Genomic DNA, 14,266 nt, shown 5'->3' with positions numbered 1-14,266 from the left:
AGGAGAACTCGGCCAAGTGAAGAAGCAGTTGGAGGATAACCAAGGTATGCAGAAACCTTGTTCACATTCAGCGCAAATGAATTAGTCAATATGATGAAAATATTTCTATGATGTGCTCTAGGGGCGACGGCCGAAATTGAGGCTCTTAATAAGGCTGTGGCCGAAGCCGAGAAGAAGGCATCCGCAGAGCAGGCTCTTCGCGAAAAGCATGAGGCCAGGGTTATTGAAGCTGAGCGAGAGCTTTGAGAGGCCGTGAAGAAATGTGAGACCATGGAGCAGAGTTTATCAGGGAAAGAATCTGAACTCTCCCAAGCTCGCCAAGCCAAAAGTGATGCCCGGGGGGAAGCCCAAGGTGCCCTGAAGGAAATCCAGGAGGCGAGGAAGATTCCGGCTGGTAAGGCTTTTTCTATACAAAGCAGGTATTTGAAAGGAGAAAATCAAGTTGATAATTTGAATTCTGATTTCTCCAGGGGTGTTTGCAGAGCTGCCATGAAGCATATCTAATGCCGCACAATTCTATCAAGCTGTAGAAAGGAGCATTGTGGAGAAGCTCTTCTGGTCGCAGTATCTGGCGCTGGTGTATCTGGTGCCACTTGCCGATCAGCTGAAGCAGTTTATCAAACTGCATAAGGCGGCCAAACTAGCCATGAAGGATTTAATTATTCGGCTATGGCCCGCCGAGCCGATTCCAAGCGGCTACTTCGGGCTCGTGAAGCGGCTTGTGAGTGCCTGCCCTCGACTTGATGTCATCAAGCGGTCGGTCCGTATTGAGGGTGCGCGAATGGCCTTCGCCCGTGCAAAGGTGCACTGGGGAAGATGGATGCTGAAAAGTTGATGACCGAGGGACCGCCAGAGGGGAAGGAGCACCGCAAGCCCGAATTATATTATGATAGTGTCCTAAAAGGATCCTGCCTTGCGGTGGAGCAATGCATCAAGGACATTATATTTCCATGAATACAGTCATGTTGTCCTTTGTAATGTTGAACAAGGTCATTTCTATTATTTATTGCCTGTTATTTGAAAGTTTTTCCTCCTGCGCGGCCATTTTATATATATTAATCCTGAGAGTTGGCCAGTCGTCGGCTTCTGCCCCCACGTAGGAAGTACGGGGGTGTTTGGGATAAACCTGAGCACTCTTTATCCCAGTTTTGGGTCCTTGAAGGAGGTGTTCAGCGCAACGAACCAGGCAATCAGACTATAGGGCTTTATCACTCTCACTTAGCCATAGGAGTTTGACAAAAGGAAGGTAGGCGCAACCCCTGGTGTTCGGAAGATCACACGAGGGGCTCTATAAGCACCTGATCGGAAGAAAAACCGATCCATCGCATGTTGCATTGGTTATAGTATAATGCGGAAGAAATCCTTAAAGATTTTACAACCTCTCGAACAGCTGACCAGCTCTCGCCGTATCATGACAGTCAGTTTTCGGCTTTCTCTACTAAGGTGCTCGTTTGGAAGAACTGGGACACAATCGCAGTAGTTCTCCCTGTGCCACCCTAGCCGATATAGTGGAACGTAAGGCAGCAAAACATAGGAGCCAGGAAAACTCAACTATTGACCCAAGACATTATTCAGAGTTGATGCATATAATGCTATAAGTTCGGGGTGCCAAACGAGCGTGAAGGTGGTCGGACTTTATTGTCATATTATGGGTACAATGAAGCCCCTGGCATATTAAGGCATATCGCGATGTGCGTATGCCATTTGACAAAGAGTGTCAATGAGAAACAACAGCAGATGAGCGTCATATAAAGCTACATGTTGTAATTGAATAACACGTTGATGCGTATGAGTACAGGTAATGTGATGAAAAATAAACATGATTTCGGAACCTGTTGAGGCCAGGCGGGAGGAGGTTGTGCATGGATGCGGAGTATGTTTGGATGGTCATCAAGGGGAATATCTAACGATTCCCTTGTGCGTTCAAGCTATTTCCATGTCACCGGTCCTGGCCTACACAAAAGTGAACCTGCAAAGAAAAGGAAAGAAATGTTTGTGTTTCACGTAGCGGTTGAGCCTCAGTGTGTGGCCTATCCAGACTCTGCCTCATTTTACTGCCAGAGTGTTTTAGTTAAGCTCCGGACGAGCCGGGCTATCCCACCGTGAAGTGGTTCGAACTGCACTGATGGTGTCCATGAGTTTGGCCGTCGCCTTGAGGTTCGATCGAAAGATGCCACTCGTTGCTTCTTCTACTAAGGCGGTGGTATACTCTTTCACACAGAGGGGAGGTTCGCCCATGCCATTAACTTTTATGATGCCGCGCGGACCAGGCATCTTGAGTTTTCGGTAGGCATAATGTGGCACCGCATTGAATCAAGCAAACGCAGTTTGTCCGAGCAGTGCATGATAATTACTGTGAAAAGGGACGATGTCGAAGATTAACTCTTCGGTATGGTAATTGTTTGGTGATCTGAAGACTACCTCCAGAGTGATGGAGCCTGTACAACGGGCTTCCACACCTGGTATGACACCTTTAAAGGTGGTTTTAGTGGGCTTGATCATCGAATGCTCAATACCCATCTTGCACACTGCATCCTGATATAGCAGGTTCAGACTGCTGCCTCCGTCCATAAGGACTTGTGTGAGATGGAATCCGTCAATTATTGGGTCAAGGACGAGTGCGGCTGAATTACCCTGATTGGCATTGGCCGGACAATCCGTACGATCGAAAGTGATTGGCCATAGTACCTATTGTGGGGCGACTGGCTCCATTAAGTCGACATCACTGAGAGTACACGTCCGTTCCAGTTTGGGAATGTGGATGGCGTTTATCATATTCACCGTTTTGATTTGCGGGGGGAATTTCTTTTGCCCTCCTTTGTTTAGTGACCGGGGCTCGTCGTCGTCGTCATTGCTTTGAGACCCCTTCTCTTTGTTTTCGGCACCTAACCTACCGGCTTGTTTGAAGACCCATCATTCTCGGTTGGTATGATTGGCTGCCGTTCCTGGGGTTCCGTGAATTGGCATGGACGATCGAGTATGCGGTCCAGAATGGTCGGGCCCGAATTGTTATTTTTGAATGGCTTTTTCCGCTGAACGGACTTAGAGCCACGGAATCCGGCATTGACTGTCGTGTCTTCGGCGCTATCACCATTTTTGTGATGCTTGTGCTTGTTGCGTCGACGCTTGCCGTTGCTATCTCTGGCCTCTAATGTGCCAGGATAGCTTGTTGTGTTGTTGCTATGAGCCAACCAGTTGTCTTCGCCCGCACAAAAGCGGGTCATGAGTGTCGTGAGGGCTGCCATGGACTTCGGCTTTTCTTGGCTGAGATGTCGGGCCAGCCACTCGTCACGGATATTATGCTTAAAGGCCGCTAGGGCTTCGGCATCCGGACAGTCGACAATTTGGTTCTTTTTAGTTAGGAACCGAGTCCAGAATTTCCTGGCTGACTCTCCGAGCTGTTGGGTTATGTGACTTAAGTCATCAGCATCCGGCGGCCGCACATAAGTGCCCTGGAAGTTGTCAAGAAATATGTCTTCCAGGTTATCCCAACTGCCAATGGAGTTTGCCGGCAGGCTATTCAGCCAATGCCGAGCCGGTCCCTTGAGTTTTAGTGGGAGGTACTTGATGGCGTGTAGATATCGCCGCGGGCCATGTGAATGTGGAGAAGGAAATCTTCAATCCATACCGTGGGGTCTGTTGTACCATCTTACAATTCAATATTCACGGGTTTAAACCCTTCTGGGAATTCATGATCCATTACTTCGTCAGTGAAACATAGGGGGTGTGCGGCGCCTCTGTGCCAGGCTATATCACGACGCGGTTCAAATGAGTCTGATTTGTTGTATTCGGCCCGGCCGGATTTGTTTTTAGTATATCCGGTGTGATGGTCATCGTCTCGCGTTGGGGCACGCCCCCGTGATCCGTAGATCAATCTTGACTGTCCTGCTTTGTTTTCCAATATGTCTCGCAGGTCCTGCTTATAGCCCCGGGCCTTGGTGTTTTTGTTTGATTGGCGACGGGGTGTGGGCTGGTGTTCGGGCTGATATGCCGCTTTGTCTCAGCCACGAGGTGGCCGGTCAGCCTCGTCCTGCGCTGGTAGTGTAGGCTCTAGTGCCTCCTCCTTGAATTGAGGTAGCAACCTGCGCTTCAGGTACTTTTGGTTGGGCGCTCGAGTCCGTATTCCTCGGCTGCCAGGACCTCAGTCCATCTATCTGTTAGCAGATCTTGATTAGGTTGAAGTTGCTGCTATTTTTTCTTCAGGCTTTTTGTAGTGGCTATAAGCCAGCGCTTGAAGCGCTCCTGCTCAATGGGATCCCCAGGCACGATAAATTCTTCATCGCCGAGGCTCACCTCGTCTTCGGAGAGAGGCATATAATTGCCGTCCTCCAAGTCTCCATCTGTTGCCTGTTCATCTGGGCTAGCTTGCCCATCCTCCTGTCCGGCTTGCTCAGTGCTTGGTTGGGCAGGGTTGTTTTCTACTTCGGCATCATCCGGAGTGCTATCGTCTCTTGTGTCGGTATCGCTATTCATGATGTGGCGGGGCTTAGAGCGGTGCCGCTGGCGCTGGCGCTTGGGTTGCTTCTCGAGGGGATTATCCTCCGTTGCCTTATCGCCATTACTTTCCTCGGGGGTGTCCACCATATATATATATCATATGATGAGGTGGTTGTCCAGCGCCCTGCGGGCGGTGGTTCTTGTTCCTTTTCGGCATCGTCGTCCATACCGTCGATGTCTTCGGAGTTGAAATCGAGCATGTCGGTTAAGTCTTCGACAGTGGCTACTAAGTGGGTGGTGGGTGGGGAACGAATTTCTTCGTTGTCCACTTCCCACTCAAGCCGGACATAGTTCGGCCAAGAGTCTCTTGACAGGGAGAGAGACTTTAATGAACTTAGCACGTTTCCCAAGGGCGAGTGCTGAAAGATATCCGCGGAGGTAAACTCTATGATCGGTGCCCAATCAAATTCGATAGGCATGGATGCACACGGTTCAGAGCCTATGGCCGGAGACGAGTCCGAGGGTCCGATTACACATATCTCATTGGAGGCGAAGTCTGCATTCGGCTCTAACGATGCTGAGTGTGTGGCCTCCGTGGCGGGGTCCATCCACCCGTCCTCGGATGGCACAATCTGCTCCGGATTAAGGGCTGGGGCAGCCGCAGGTGTGATCTCCCGAACACCGTCCGATGGAACATCTAAGTCATGCTCCTCGTGACTGTTCGGTGCACCTGACATGGGCTCGAATCCGTCAAAGATCAAGTCTCCGCGGATGTCGGCGGTGTAGTTCAAGCTTCCAAACCTTACCTGATGGCCAGGGGCGTATCTATCGATCTACTCTAGGTGACCAACCGAGTTGGCCCATAGTACGAAGCCGCCGAATATGAAGATATGTCCAGGGAGGAAAACCTCACCCTGGACTGCGTCATTGCAGCTGATTGAAGGAGCCATCAAGCCTTATCGTGATGACATAGTGGAACTCTCAACGAGAGCACCAATGTCGGTGTCAAAACCGGTGGATCTCAGGTAGGGGTCCCGAACTGTGTGTCTAAGGCTAATGGTAACAGGAGGCGGGGGAAACAATGTTTACCCAGGTTCAGGCCCTCTGGATGGAGGTAATACCCTACTTCCTGCTTGATTGATATTGATGATATGAGTATTACAAGAGTTGATCTACCACGAGATCATAGAGGCTAAACCCTAGAAGCTAGCCAATGGTATGATTGTTCTTTTTTGTCCTACGGACTAAACCCTCCGGTTTATATAGACACCAGAGGGGGCTAGGGTTACACAGAGTTGGTCACAGAGAAGGAGATCTACATATCTGGATTGCCAAGCTTGCCTTCCACGCAAAGGAGAGTCCCACCCAGACACGGGATGAAGTCTTCAATCTTGTATCTTCATAGTCCAATAGTCCGGCCAAAGTATATAGTCCGGTTGTCCGAGGACCCCCTAATCCAGGACTCCCTCACCTGGCGTACCGCAGAATGGAGGAAACGGCCTTGTGTTCGACCGGCCATGTTCGAAACGGGATCATGTTCATCGGGGGGGCTGGCGTACCGCAAAACGGAGGAAACGGACTTGTGTTGTACCTTCTACGGTCGAAACGGGGTCCTGTTGATCGGGAGGGGTGTGGCATACCGCAAAATGAAGGAAATGGACTTGTGTTGGAGTGCTACGGTCGAAACGGGGGTCCTGTTCATCGGGAGGGGTGTGGCGTACCGCAAAACGGGACTCCACGGGATAATGTTCATCTCCACCGTCGACCTCCTCCAGCCTCCACGGGCTACTGTTCATCCACTGTCGACCTCCTCTAGCCTCCACCTGCGACTGTTCATCCACAGGCTCCTGTTCATGCAGCCTCCACCGTGCGCTACTCCACCGGCTACTGTTCAACTAGCCCTCTCCACGGGCTCCTGTTCAACCACCCCTCCACGGGCTACTATTCATCCACCCCTCCACTATCTACTGTTCATCCAGCCCTCCACGGGGTCGTCCTATTCATCCAGCCCTCCATGGGGTCCTGTTCATCCAGTCCCAACCGTCTCGATCAATCAGGGTCCTGTTCATCCAGAGGCAACACCACGGGGGTCCTGTTCATCCACCCCCACCGGGAACTGTTCATCCAAACCCCCAGCAATGCTCACTATTCATCAAGGGAAGGAGGCAACAGGGTTCGATCGGCTTCAGTTAGCAGCAGTAGCAAAGGAATCACTCGAGTTCAGTAACGTAGGTAGTGCAATCGCTCGGGTTCAGTTAGAGCCCAACGCTTCGCACACACGCGCGTACGTGTACAAGAGAAACGTGCATCGCTCGGCTCCTGACCACCCACTGTAACACGGAACCCGCTGAAATTTTCCTCGCCCTCGCTTCTACCACGGTTTTTTTCCGTCATGGACGGCCCAAAGAATGTCATGCAGCTGCGTCTCTGGCCCGCCCAGGACAAAAGCCCATTTTCTGTCATGATTTTTTGTCATAGAAGTAGGAGCCCACCACATCTACGATGATACCGGGTTTTTTCACAATTATCATCATAGAAGTGTCATAAGTATGACAGGAAAAAAATTTGTTCGGCCCAAAATGTCACGGATGTGTCTTTTTTTGTAGTGTCGTTATGTGTAAGTATGTTATGCATGGCAATTACTTTGCTTTGTCCCATACATCCTACCTCCATGATGGTTATAATACAACAAATTTTCCCATTTTTCTCTATAGAGAAGGACCGATTTGGAAACTCAGGATGAGGTAACCTGTGCTAATGCCTCTGCTATCTTCAAGAATGCTTGGTGGCAGTATCGGGATTACCTGAAGAAAACGTACTTCACCGGCAAAGAAACTCATCAAATTCCCTTGTGTTCTCCTGAGACACATTTACTGGACGATGACTGGGAATGCCTCGTTCTGTACTGGTCCCGAACCAAGAATGTGGTAAGGTCTATGAGCTCATTTTGTATTTTTAAGTACTATATTCTTGCGTCTTACCGTACTCTGTTCATGTAGAACAAGTGCCTAAACCTTAAGAACAATTGTTCTAATTTAAGATTCCATTGCTATCATAGTTCAAAAAAGCGCTATGCGTAAATTGTGCGTTTGCCACCACCTTGTGCTTTACTGACCAAAGCACATGCTTATGCGCAGTTATGCACAGATTAAGCGTAGTTATGCGCAATGCCTTTTGCCAACGCCTAAAGCCTAGGCACGCTTAAGCGCTCGCTTAGGCGCGTCTTTTTTTAACTATGATTGCTATCGTGCATACTGCTTTACTCTTGTATCACTGTATTTACTCATACAAACTTATTTTTAAATTGAAGGATCCAATCGAAACTCCAATGGCACAGCAGGTATGTTCATGCATGTTTCTTTGACAGGTTTGCTCTTATCAATAGCTTTGTTGATTTCAATTTCAATTGTGTATACAGTTGACTTCTCATATCATGCACATTAGTAGCATCACAACAGAGCCAATAGTGTTGTTGTACATGTAGACCCGTGGTACCCATCTGAAATCTTGTTGTGCCGTCTAGTTTCCCACGCTTTGTATTCTTTCATTGCTGCTTTTTCTTGAACTGATATGATTTGAACTGTGTCTCTATTTTGATTTGGCAAGACAATGCAGTGACCATAGGACATAGATATATGTTTGTTTGATGCTTTTATTATGTACTAGTACTTGGCAATAGAAGACTTGGTAGTTTAATCTTGTCCACCTTACTAATGAACTGGTTCACAGAAATGAGTTTCATATACTAGTACATGCTAAACATGTTATGTGTCTGCTTGTTTCTTCTTTTAGAATGCTGACAAAATATTGGGGAAGAGTGTCTTATTAAACAATGGTAAAGGAAGTAATGCAGATAAGGTTCAGGATAGTGAGACATCCTTGTTGCCCTCCAACAAAGCTGATAAAATAGCTAAGGAAGACTATCTTAAAGACAGTGAGACAACCCCAAAGTCCTGTCTTGGTTTAGTGTTCGAGTTACTGGCCACTACCGCTTGCACAAGCTATTCAAACTCACTGTCTGAATCAGTTCGGTTTCTTAAGTCTCAACTACAAGCTGAAAGACATCGATCAGCTGTGCTGCGACAAGAAGCGGAAGGACTGCGGAAGTCCCTGGAGCATTCATATGCATACTTTCTAGTGCAACAACAAGCGTTGGAGGATTTTAGCACCAAACAGGACAAAGCTAATAAGATTGCTAAGCTTATTGCCAGCATGGTGGATACCCAGGATAATGTTTCTTGAGATCTTCTGAAGTTGTTTCAGTTATGCTCTTGTTTTGCCACCGTGTTTATTTGCACTGGTGGCCAATTTTGACGGCCAGTGTATGTAATATGCTGCTTTGTTCCCTATATTTGCACTTGTGGCGAACTTTGATGCCCAGTGGATGTAATATGTGTAATAGCGGTAATAGGCTAGCGTTAATTGCTTGCTTATTTATTTCCTTATTGTCTTGTTTAGTTGTTTACTTGTAGTCACTGCAGTTCTTTTTCTGTGTTTTTCTAGTGGCCACAATAACCTATTTTTGGTAACTAGGCCAAAATAATCATGGCAACACACGAACTGTTGTAACCATGGGCCTCCTACGGGACGTATGATCCATGGGCCTTCTACGGGCCATAGGATCCATTGGCCTTCTATACGGGTCGTAGGATCCATGGGCCTTCTACGGGTCGTAGGACCCATGGGCCTTCTACGGGCCGTACGATCCATGGGCCTTCTACCGGTCGTATGATCCATGGGCCTTTTACGGGCCGTAGGATCCATGGTCCTTCTACGGGGCGTATCATCATTTCGCCAATCACGGGTCGTACTATTCGTGGACCATAACAGGCCTTTAATAGGCCGTATTTGATAACTCTATGAAAACAGCGGGTTTTTTGACATGAAAATGGCCCAACGTATTAACGGGCTACAAATGGGCCGACTGTAACGATGGGCTAAATTTGGCCCACAAGCAGAAAATGACAGTAACGGGCCGTAAGTAACTGAATGCTGGAAATGAGCCCAAGAATAAATGGGCCTTGAGAAGGCCGAAAGATAACTTGGGCTGGAAATGGCCCAATGGAATAATGGGTCGTTAATGGGTATAAAGTGATACACTGTTCATTACGGGCCAGTTTCACCACGGGCTGTTAATGGGCCAAGAGTTGCAAAGGGCCTCATATGGGCCGAGACGTCATGGGCCATACATGGGCCAGAAGTTAAAACGGGCTGGAATCATATTGGATGGCCCAGATGACGCTACCACTACAAGAAATCTGTTAATACGTGACGGATACAATCCGTCACCGACCTGCACAAAGTTGTCATGCAAGGGCATACGTGACGGATTTCAAATCCGTCACGTATATCGCGTCATAATTTGACCACTGCATGCTCCATGACCACTGCATGCTCCATGACGGATCATCCAAAACCGTTAGGAACCTTGACGATTCTTAGCCGTCATGGATGGCAGTCAACTAGCATGCTCATAACGGCGTTAACTTGTCTATCACGTCATCATCTGATGTGGGATCTAACGTGGCAGCCCATGTAGTAGTCAGCCCATCAAATTTTTTGGCCCACTAAATTTCAGCTCAATGCAAGTGTCGGCCCATACAGTAATCAACCCAATTATTAGAATTTAAATATTAAGATACGGCCCGCTAATTTCACTCCAGTGACATTAGCCCATCCCTCATTTCTCTTGGTCCATGAAAATTTAAGGTAATAAGAATTTGACAAAAAATATCTCATCTCATTAAAAAAAGAAAATTACATAAACACACTAGAAAATACCTATACATGAGCAAAAAAAAGACCCAAATAAGATTAGTTTTACAAGCACGTCTTGAAGACCACTATGCTACTCCACAACCAGCATCGCAGCCATCAAAGCGAGGCCCAACGCTCATCGGACGTCAACCACAGGTCATCCAATGTTCCTAGACATTATATCCACCCCTCCACACCAAAGTCGTGAGAACAAATGTCTTCGTTGCTGAAAATACTCCATAAACCAATATCTGCCATGTGATAAAAAATATGTCACATTATAAAATATTATAGCCAGTATGTTAAACTAGAATTAACTTAGTACTCACTTTGTTCCTCTTTTTAGAGATTTGAATATGAATTACTCCCTTCACTCATTTTGCTTCGAATGTAGTCCATATTAAAAATTTCTAAAAAGACTTATATTTAGGAACAAAGGGAGTACATGCAATCAAGTCATATATTTTTTTCACTCCCGCAATGCAAAGTAGTGCAACAATCAATCATACTATGAAAACATTCTAAATTTCCTATGATGCAATCTCATGTGCTGCGAAATATAAAGTATGTGAAACTCAGAGAAAGTATAAAAAGTCAAGGGGAGAACTTCTGTACCCACTGTAAGAATAAATAACATAAGTAATACTTTTATTCTGGTAACAAAGGCAAACATCAAAACAAAACGTGTAATAGTGCAAGAGAATCAGACCCGCAAAACCATCTGTAACTAATCAAACTCACATCTCATAAACTGAATCCACCTCTAAACTGAACAAAAACATGATTTGTATTCAGATTGCAAGTGTCATCTAGATTTGGGGGTAAAGTCGAGAGATGGAAGAAGCTCACCACGCTAGGAGGGAAGGAAGACGCAGCCATTGGTGAGCTTGTCCACGCAAGATAGGACACAGGGGCCAAGCGGGTGCTGGACTTGCTGCTCCATCTCCTCCGGCGAAGAGAGCTCGTCGGGGATGGCTGCTTCGAGGAGGGCGTCCTGTATGGGTGGAGAAGGCAATAGGCATTACTAGCACAGAAATCAACCGTAATAAATAGTTCATATTTGACAACACAAGCAGCCTTTCCAATATGATGATTCTCAAGAAAGAGAAAAACATTATCCAAGAAATCAAGAAACAAAAGTGAAATGTTAGATAGCAACATAACCATTCATTCAGGGAACATAAGAGGTGGCAAAAGCAGCAGCAGGTAATCCTTATAACTAGAGGCTAAGCATCCAGAGTTGGCTACAGTTAGCTACTTCATAGCAACTAACACCGGCCTACTTCATAGCAACTAACACCGGCCAATAAAAAGTAGCACAAGTACTAGATACATATGAGGGTGTGAACTTGGTGCCAATCAGTTGGCCAACCTTGTGGATATGGAGATCTTGTTTGTACGAGTACAATTAGCAAGCAGTTGTCTATTATCGAAGCCATTTCATTTGCAACGGTATCATAATAAAAATGTGATGTAAAATCCTGGTGTTGTGCACTAGCACTATAGCAACAGTACTTATCAGAAATTACATTAGCTTCTTAAAAATGGAAAGGAAGAATTGCATCCTCAATCAAGTATGCTGGCAATCAAGGCCGGTCCTGAAATTTCAGGGGCCCGAGGCGAACTAGAAAACAAGGGGCCATACAAAGCATGGCACCAAAAACAGTGATTTATATCGACCAAAGGTGATATATATTGTTTTGAGGAGCTTTATCATTAACAATAACAAGGTATAATCCATTTGGAAAAAGGTGTGAAGCTGATATATGTACACAATGTGATTGAAATTCATGTAAAGAAGAACAGTGGTATTAGATCTTATGGCATTTCTATTTTTTGTTGTTGGAAGTTAGACAGATGGAAGACAATAACTTATCTTTTGCCAAAATCATTTTCCCTTAGTTCGAGTACAAGTTTGTAGTATTTCTATAGGCACAATCCGACATTCAGACTTGGACCAATCTAACAAAATGAGATTAATGTTGGAAGCTGATATAAATACAGTCAGAGGATTGACCATGGATTTTCAGCATGAATTCATCATAAAATTTGCCTAGCTAGAATTAACAAGTCCTGACCCAAATCATACACAAAATCAGCGGAAAAGAAAGCACAACAGAACCCCATGTTGTTACCTGGTTGTCAACCCAACAGAACCCCCAATCAGCCGATTAGGCAGATAAGTATGGCGCACTAGTTAGCTGGCTGTCGCAGAATCCTATAGGCAGATAAGCATGGCGCATCAGCAATCAGTCGTACTATTTGTTAAAAGATTATTTTGTCCATGTGTAGAAACAAATACAGAAACTGATCTTGATAACATTTGGCATGCCCAATAACAGATTAAGGTGCATATTTGATAGCACAAGCAGCAATTTTTCCCCAAAATTAAAAATAAGATTACCAAGCTACAGACTAACCACATCCAGCACAAGCAATTTGTCCCATCAAATGTTTACTAACGACAATATAGGCACAACAGCACAACCTTACCTAGCGCCATGGCCATTGTTCACGGGCGGGGTGTGCTTCTGTTGTACTGGCGCTTCTCCTTGGAGTTTGAGGATGAGGAGCAGCACACGCACTCGCCACAGCTGTCGTCGAGCAGGACAAGCCACGGTGCCCACCCTCTTCCCGGACGGGTGGCTGCACGGTGCGCCGCATCCATGGATCCTACGGGATGAGGTCCTCCGTGCCGCCCTTCTCGAGGTGGACCATCAGGAAGCGAGGGCGCGCGTGAGGGCGCTATAGACGACGGAGAAGAAGCGCCATAGGCGGCCGTAGAAGGGCCGACGACGAAGGCGATGCCGGATGGCGAAACCCTAGCACAGGAAGTGGTTTTGGGCAAGCAGTTGAGGTCGAGAGGGGGAAATCTTGCCGGAGGGAAGGATCGATCCAAGCAAGGCGAGCTCGGTGGTGTGCTCCACTCCGGCAATATCCGCCGGAATCGCCCGAATCGGGAGCGGCGGCTGTGGCGGCTGAGGGAACGGAGGAGAGAACGGGGATTAGGGTTAGATGGGTGTGGACTTTGGATTAAATAGGCTGGCTCGAAATTTTTGCCATCGCCCGCGTCAGCGACTTAAAATTTTGCACATCCACGCGCGCTCTCGAAACTTCTGGCGCGTCTGCTTTTTATTTTTATATATGTATATATATACTGTTGACTACATTCAACTGACATATGGGCCAACCCACCAACCACACACTACACATCAGTAGGAGTCATCGATGACGCCTGGATAATGTATTAAAAATCGAATGGCTTGATCGAGTAAGTTGATTTGTGACGATTTTCATGACAATCCATCATGTCCATCATAAAAGGGCTACCTTCTGTAACACCCCAGATGTAACATGTCCCAATTTGGCGATATATCAATTTGACCTTCATCCAATTCTTGTGGGTTTTTATCATGTTTGGCCTCATCTTGTTTGGTTATGTGGTTTACTCTTTTCATTGTCATGCTCACCTTACCATATTGCATTTTGTGCCTCTTGTCATTTTGCATTCCATCCTCATCATGTGCTTGTTGTGATCTCATACATATTATGTTGTTGCATGTTCAATGCATAAATCTTGCATCACCACCTCCTCCTCCCCTCTACTTCCTTCTTTTGCCAAGTGCCATTTTCCTTTCTCTTTTAATGTTCATCTTCTCCCTGTAAATCTTGCACCATGCCTACATCCCCTCTGCCAATTTTCAACTCATTTGAATATGTTTTGGTTAGGTTAAAAATTGACTCAAGTTTGAATTTAATTCAAACTTGATTTAATTTTCTTCCTTTAAAAATCCCCAAAGCAATTTATTCAAATAGTGGATAACTCCAGGAGCTAGAGAATATTTTCTTTATATTCAAACTCCTCTCCTTTTACCCTGTGCTTTTCTGTTTCTATTTTTGTTTGAACAAATAGAGATAGAAGAGCATCAGCTTGCAGCCAGCAGACCGCCGCAGCCCCCCCCCCCTGGGTCTCCCGCAGCCCAGCCGAGGCCTTTTCTGCCCGCCAGCCCAGCCAGCGCAGCCAGCCAGCCCGCTTGCGCGCTCACCTGCTCCCGCTCGCGTCGACGCCGTT

At 46.6% G+C, this 14,266-nt stretch overlaps 1 long non-coding RNA gene across 1 annotated transcript; it reads right to left on the bottom strand.

Annotated features, from left to right (window-relative positions):
• Positions 1-10,039: 10,039 nt before the first annotated feature.
• On the bottom strand, positions 10,040-13,223 carry LOC123092899 (uncharacterized). The gene is made up of 4 exons (XR_006444924.1): positions 12,688-13,223; positions 12,330-12,412; positions 11,044-11,188; positions 10,040-10,445 (listed from the first exon to the last, which is right to left on the bottom strand). It is a non-coding gene; the product is annotated as an uncharacterized lncRNA (long non-coding RNA).
• Between the last annotated feature and the right edge of the window lie 1,043 nt (positions 13,224-14,266).

Source organism: Triticum aestivum, chromosome 4B (genome assembly GCF_018294505.1).
Source record: "Triticum aestivum cultivar Chinese Spring chromosome 4B, IWGSC CS RefSeq v2.1, whole genome shotgun sequence".
NCBI classification, from domain to species: Eukaryota; Viridiplantae; Streptophyta; class Magnoliopsida; order Poales; family Poaceae; genus Triticum; species Triticum aestivum.
This window is presented reverse-complemented; position numbering and strand designations above follow the sequence as displayed.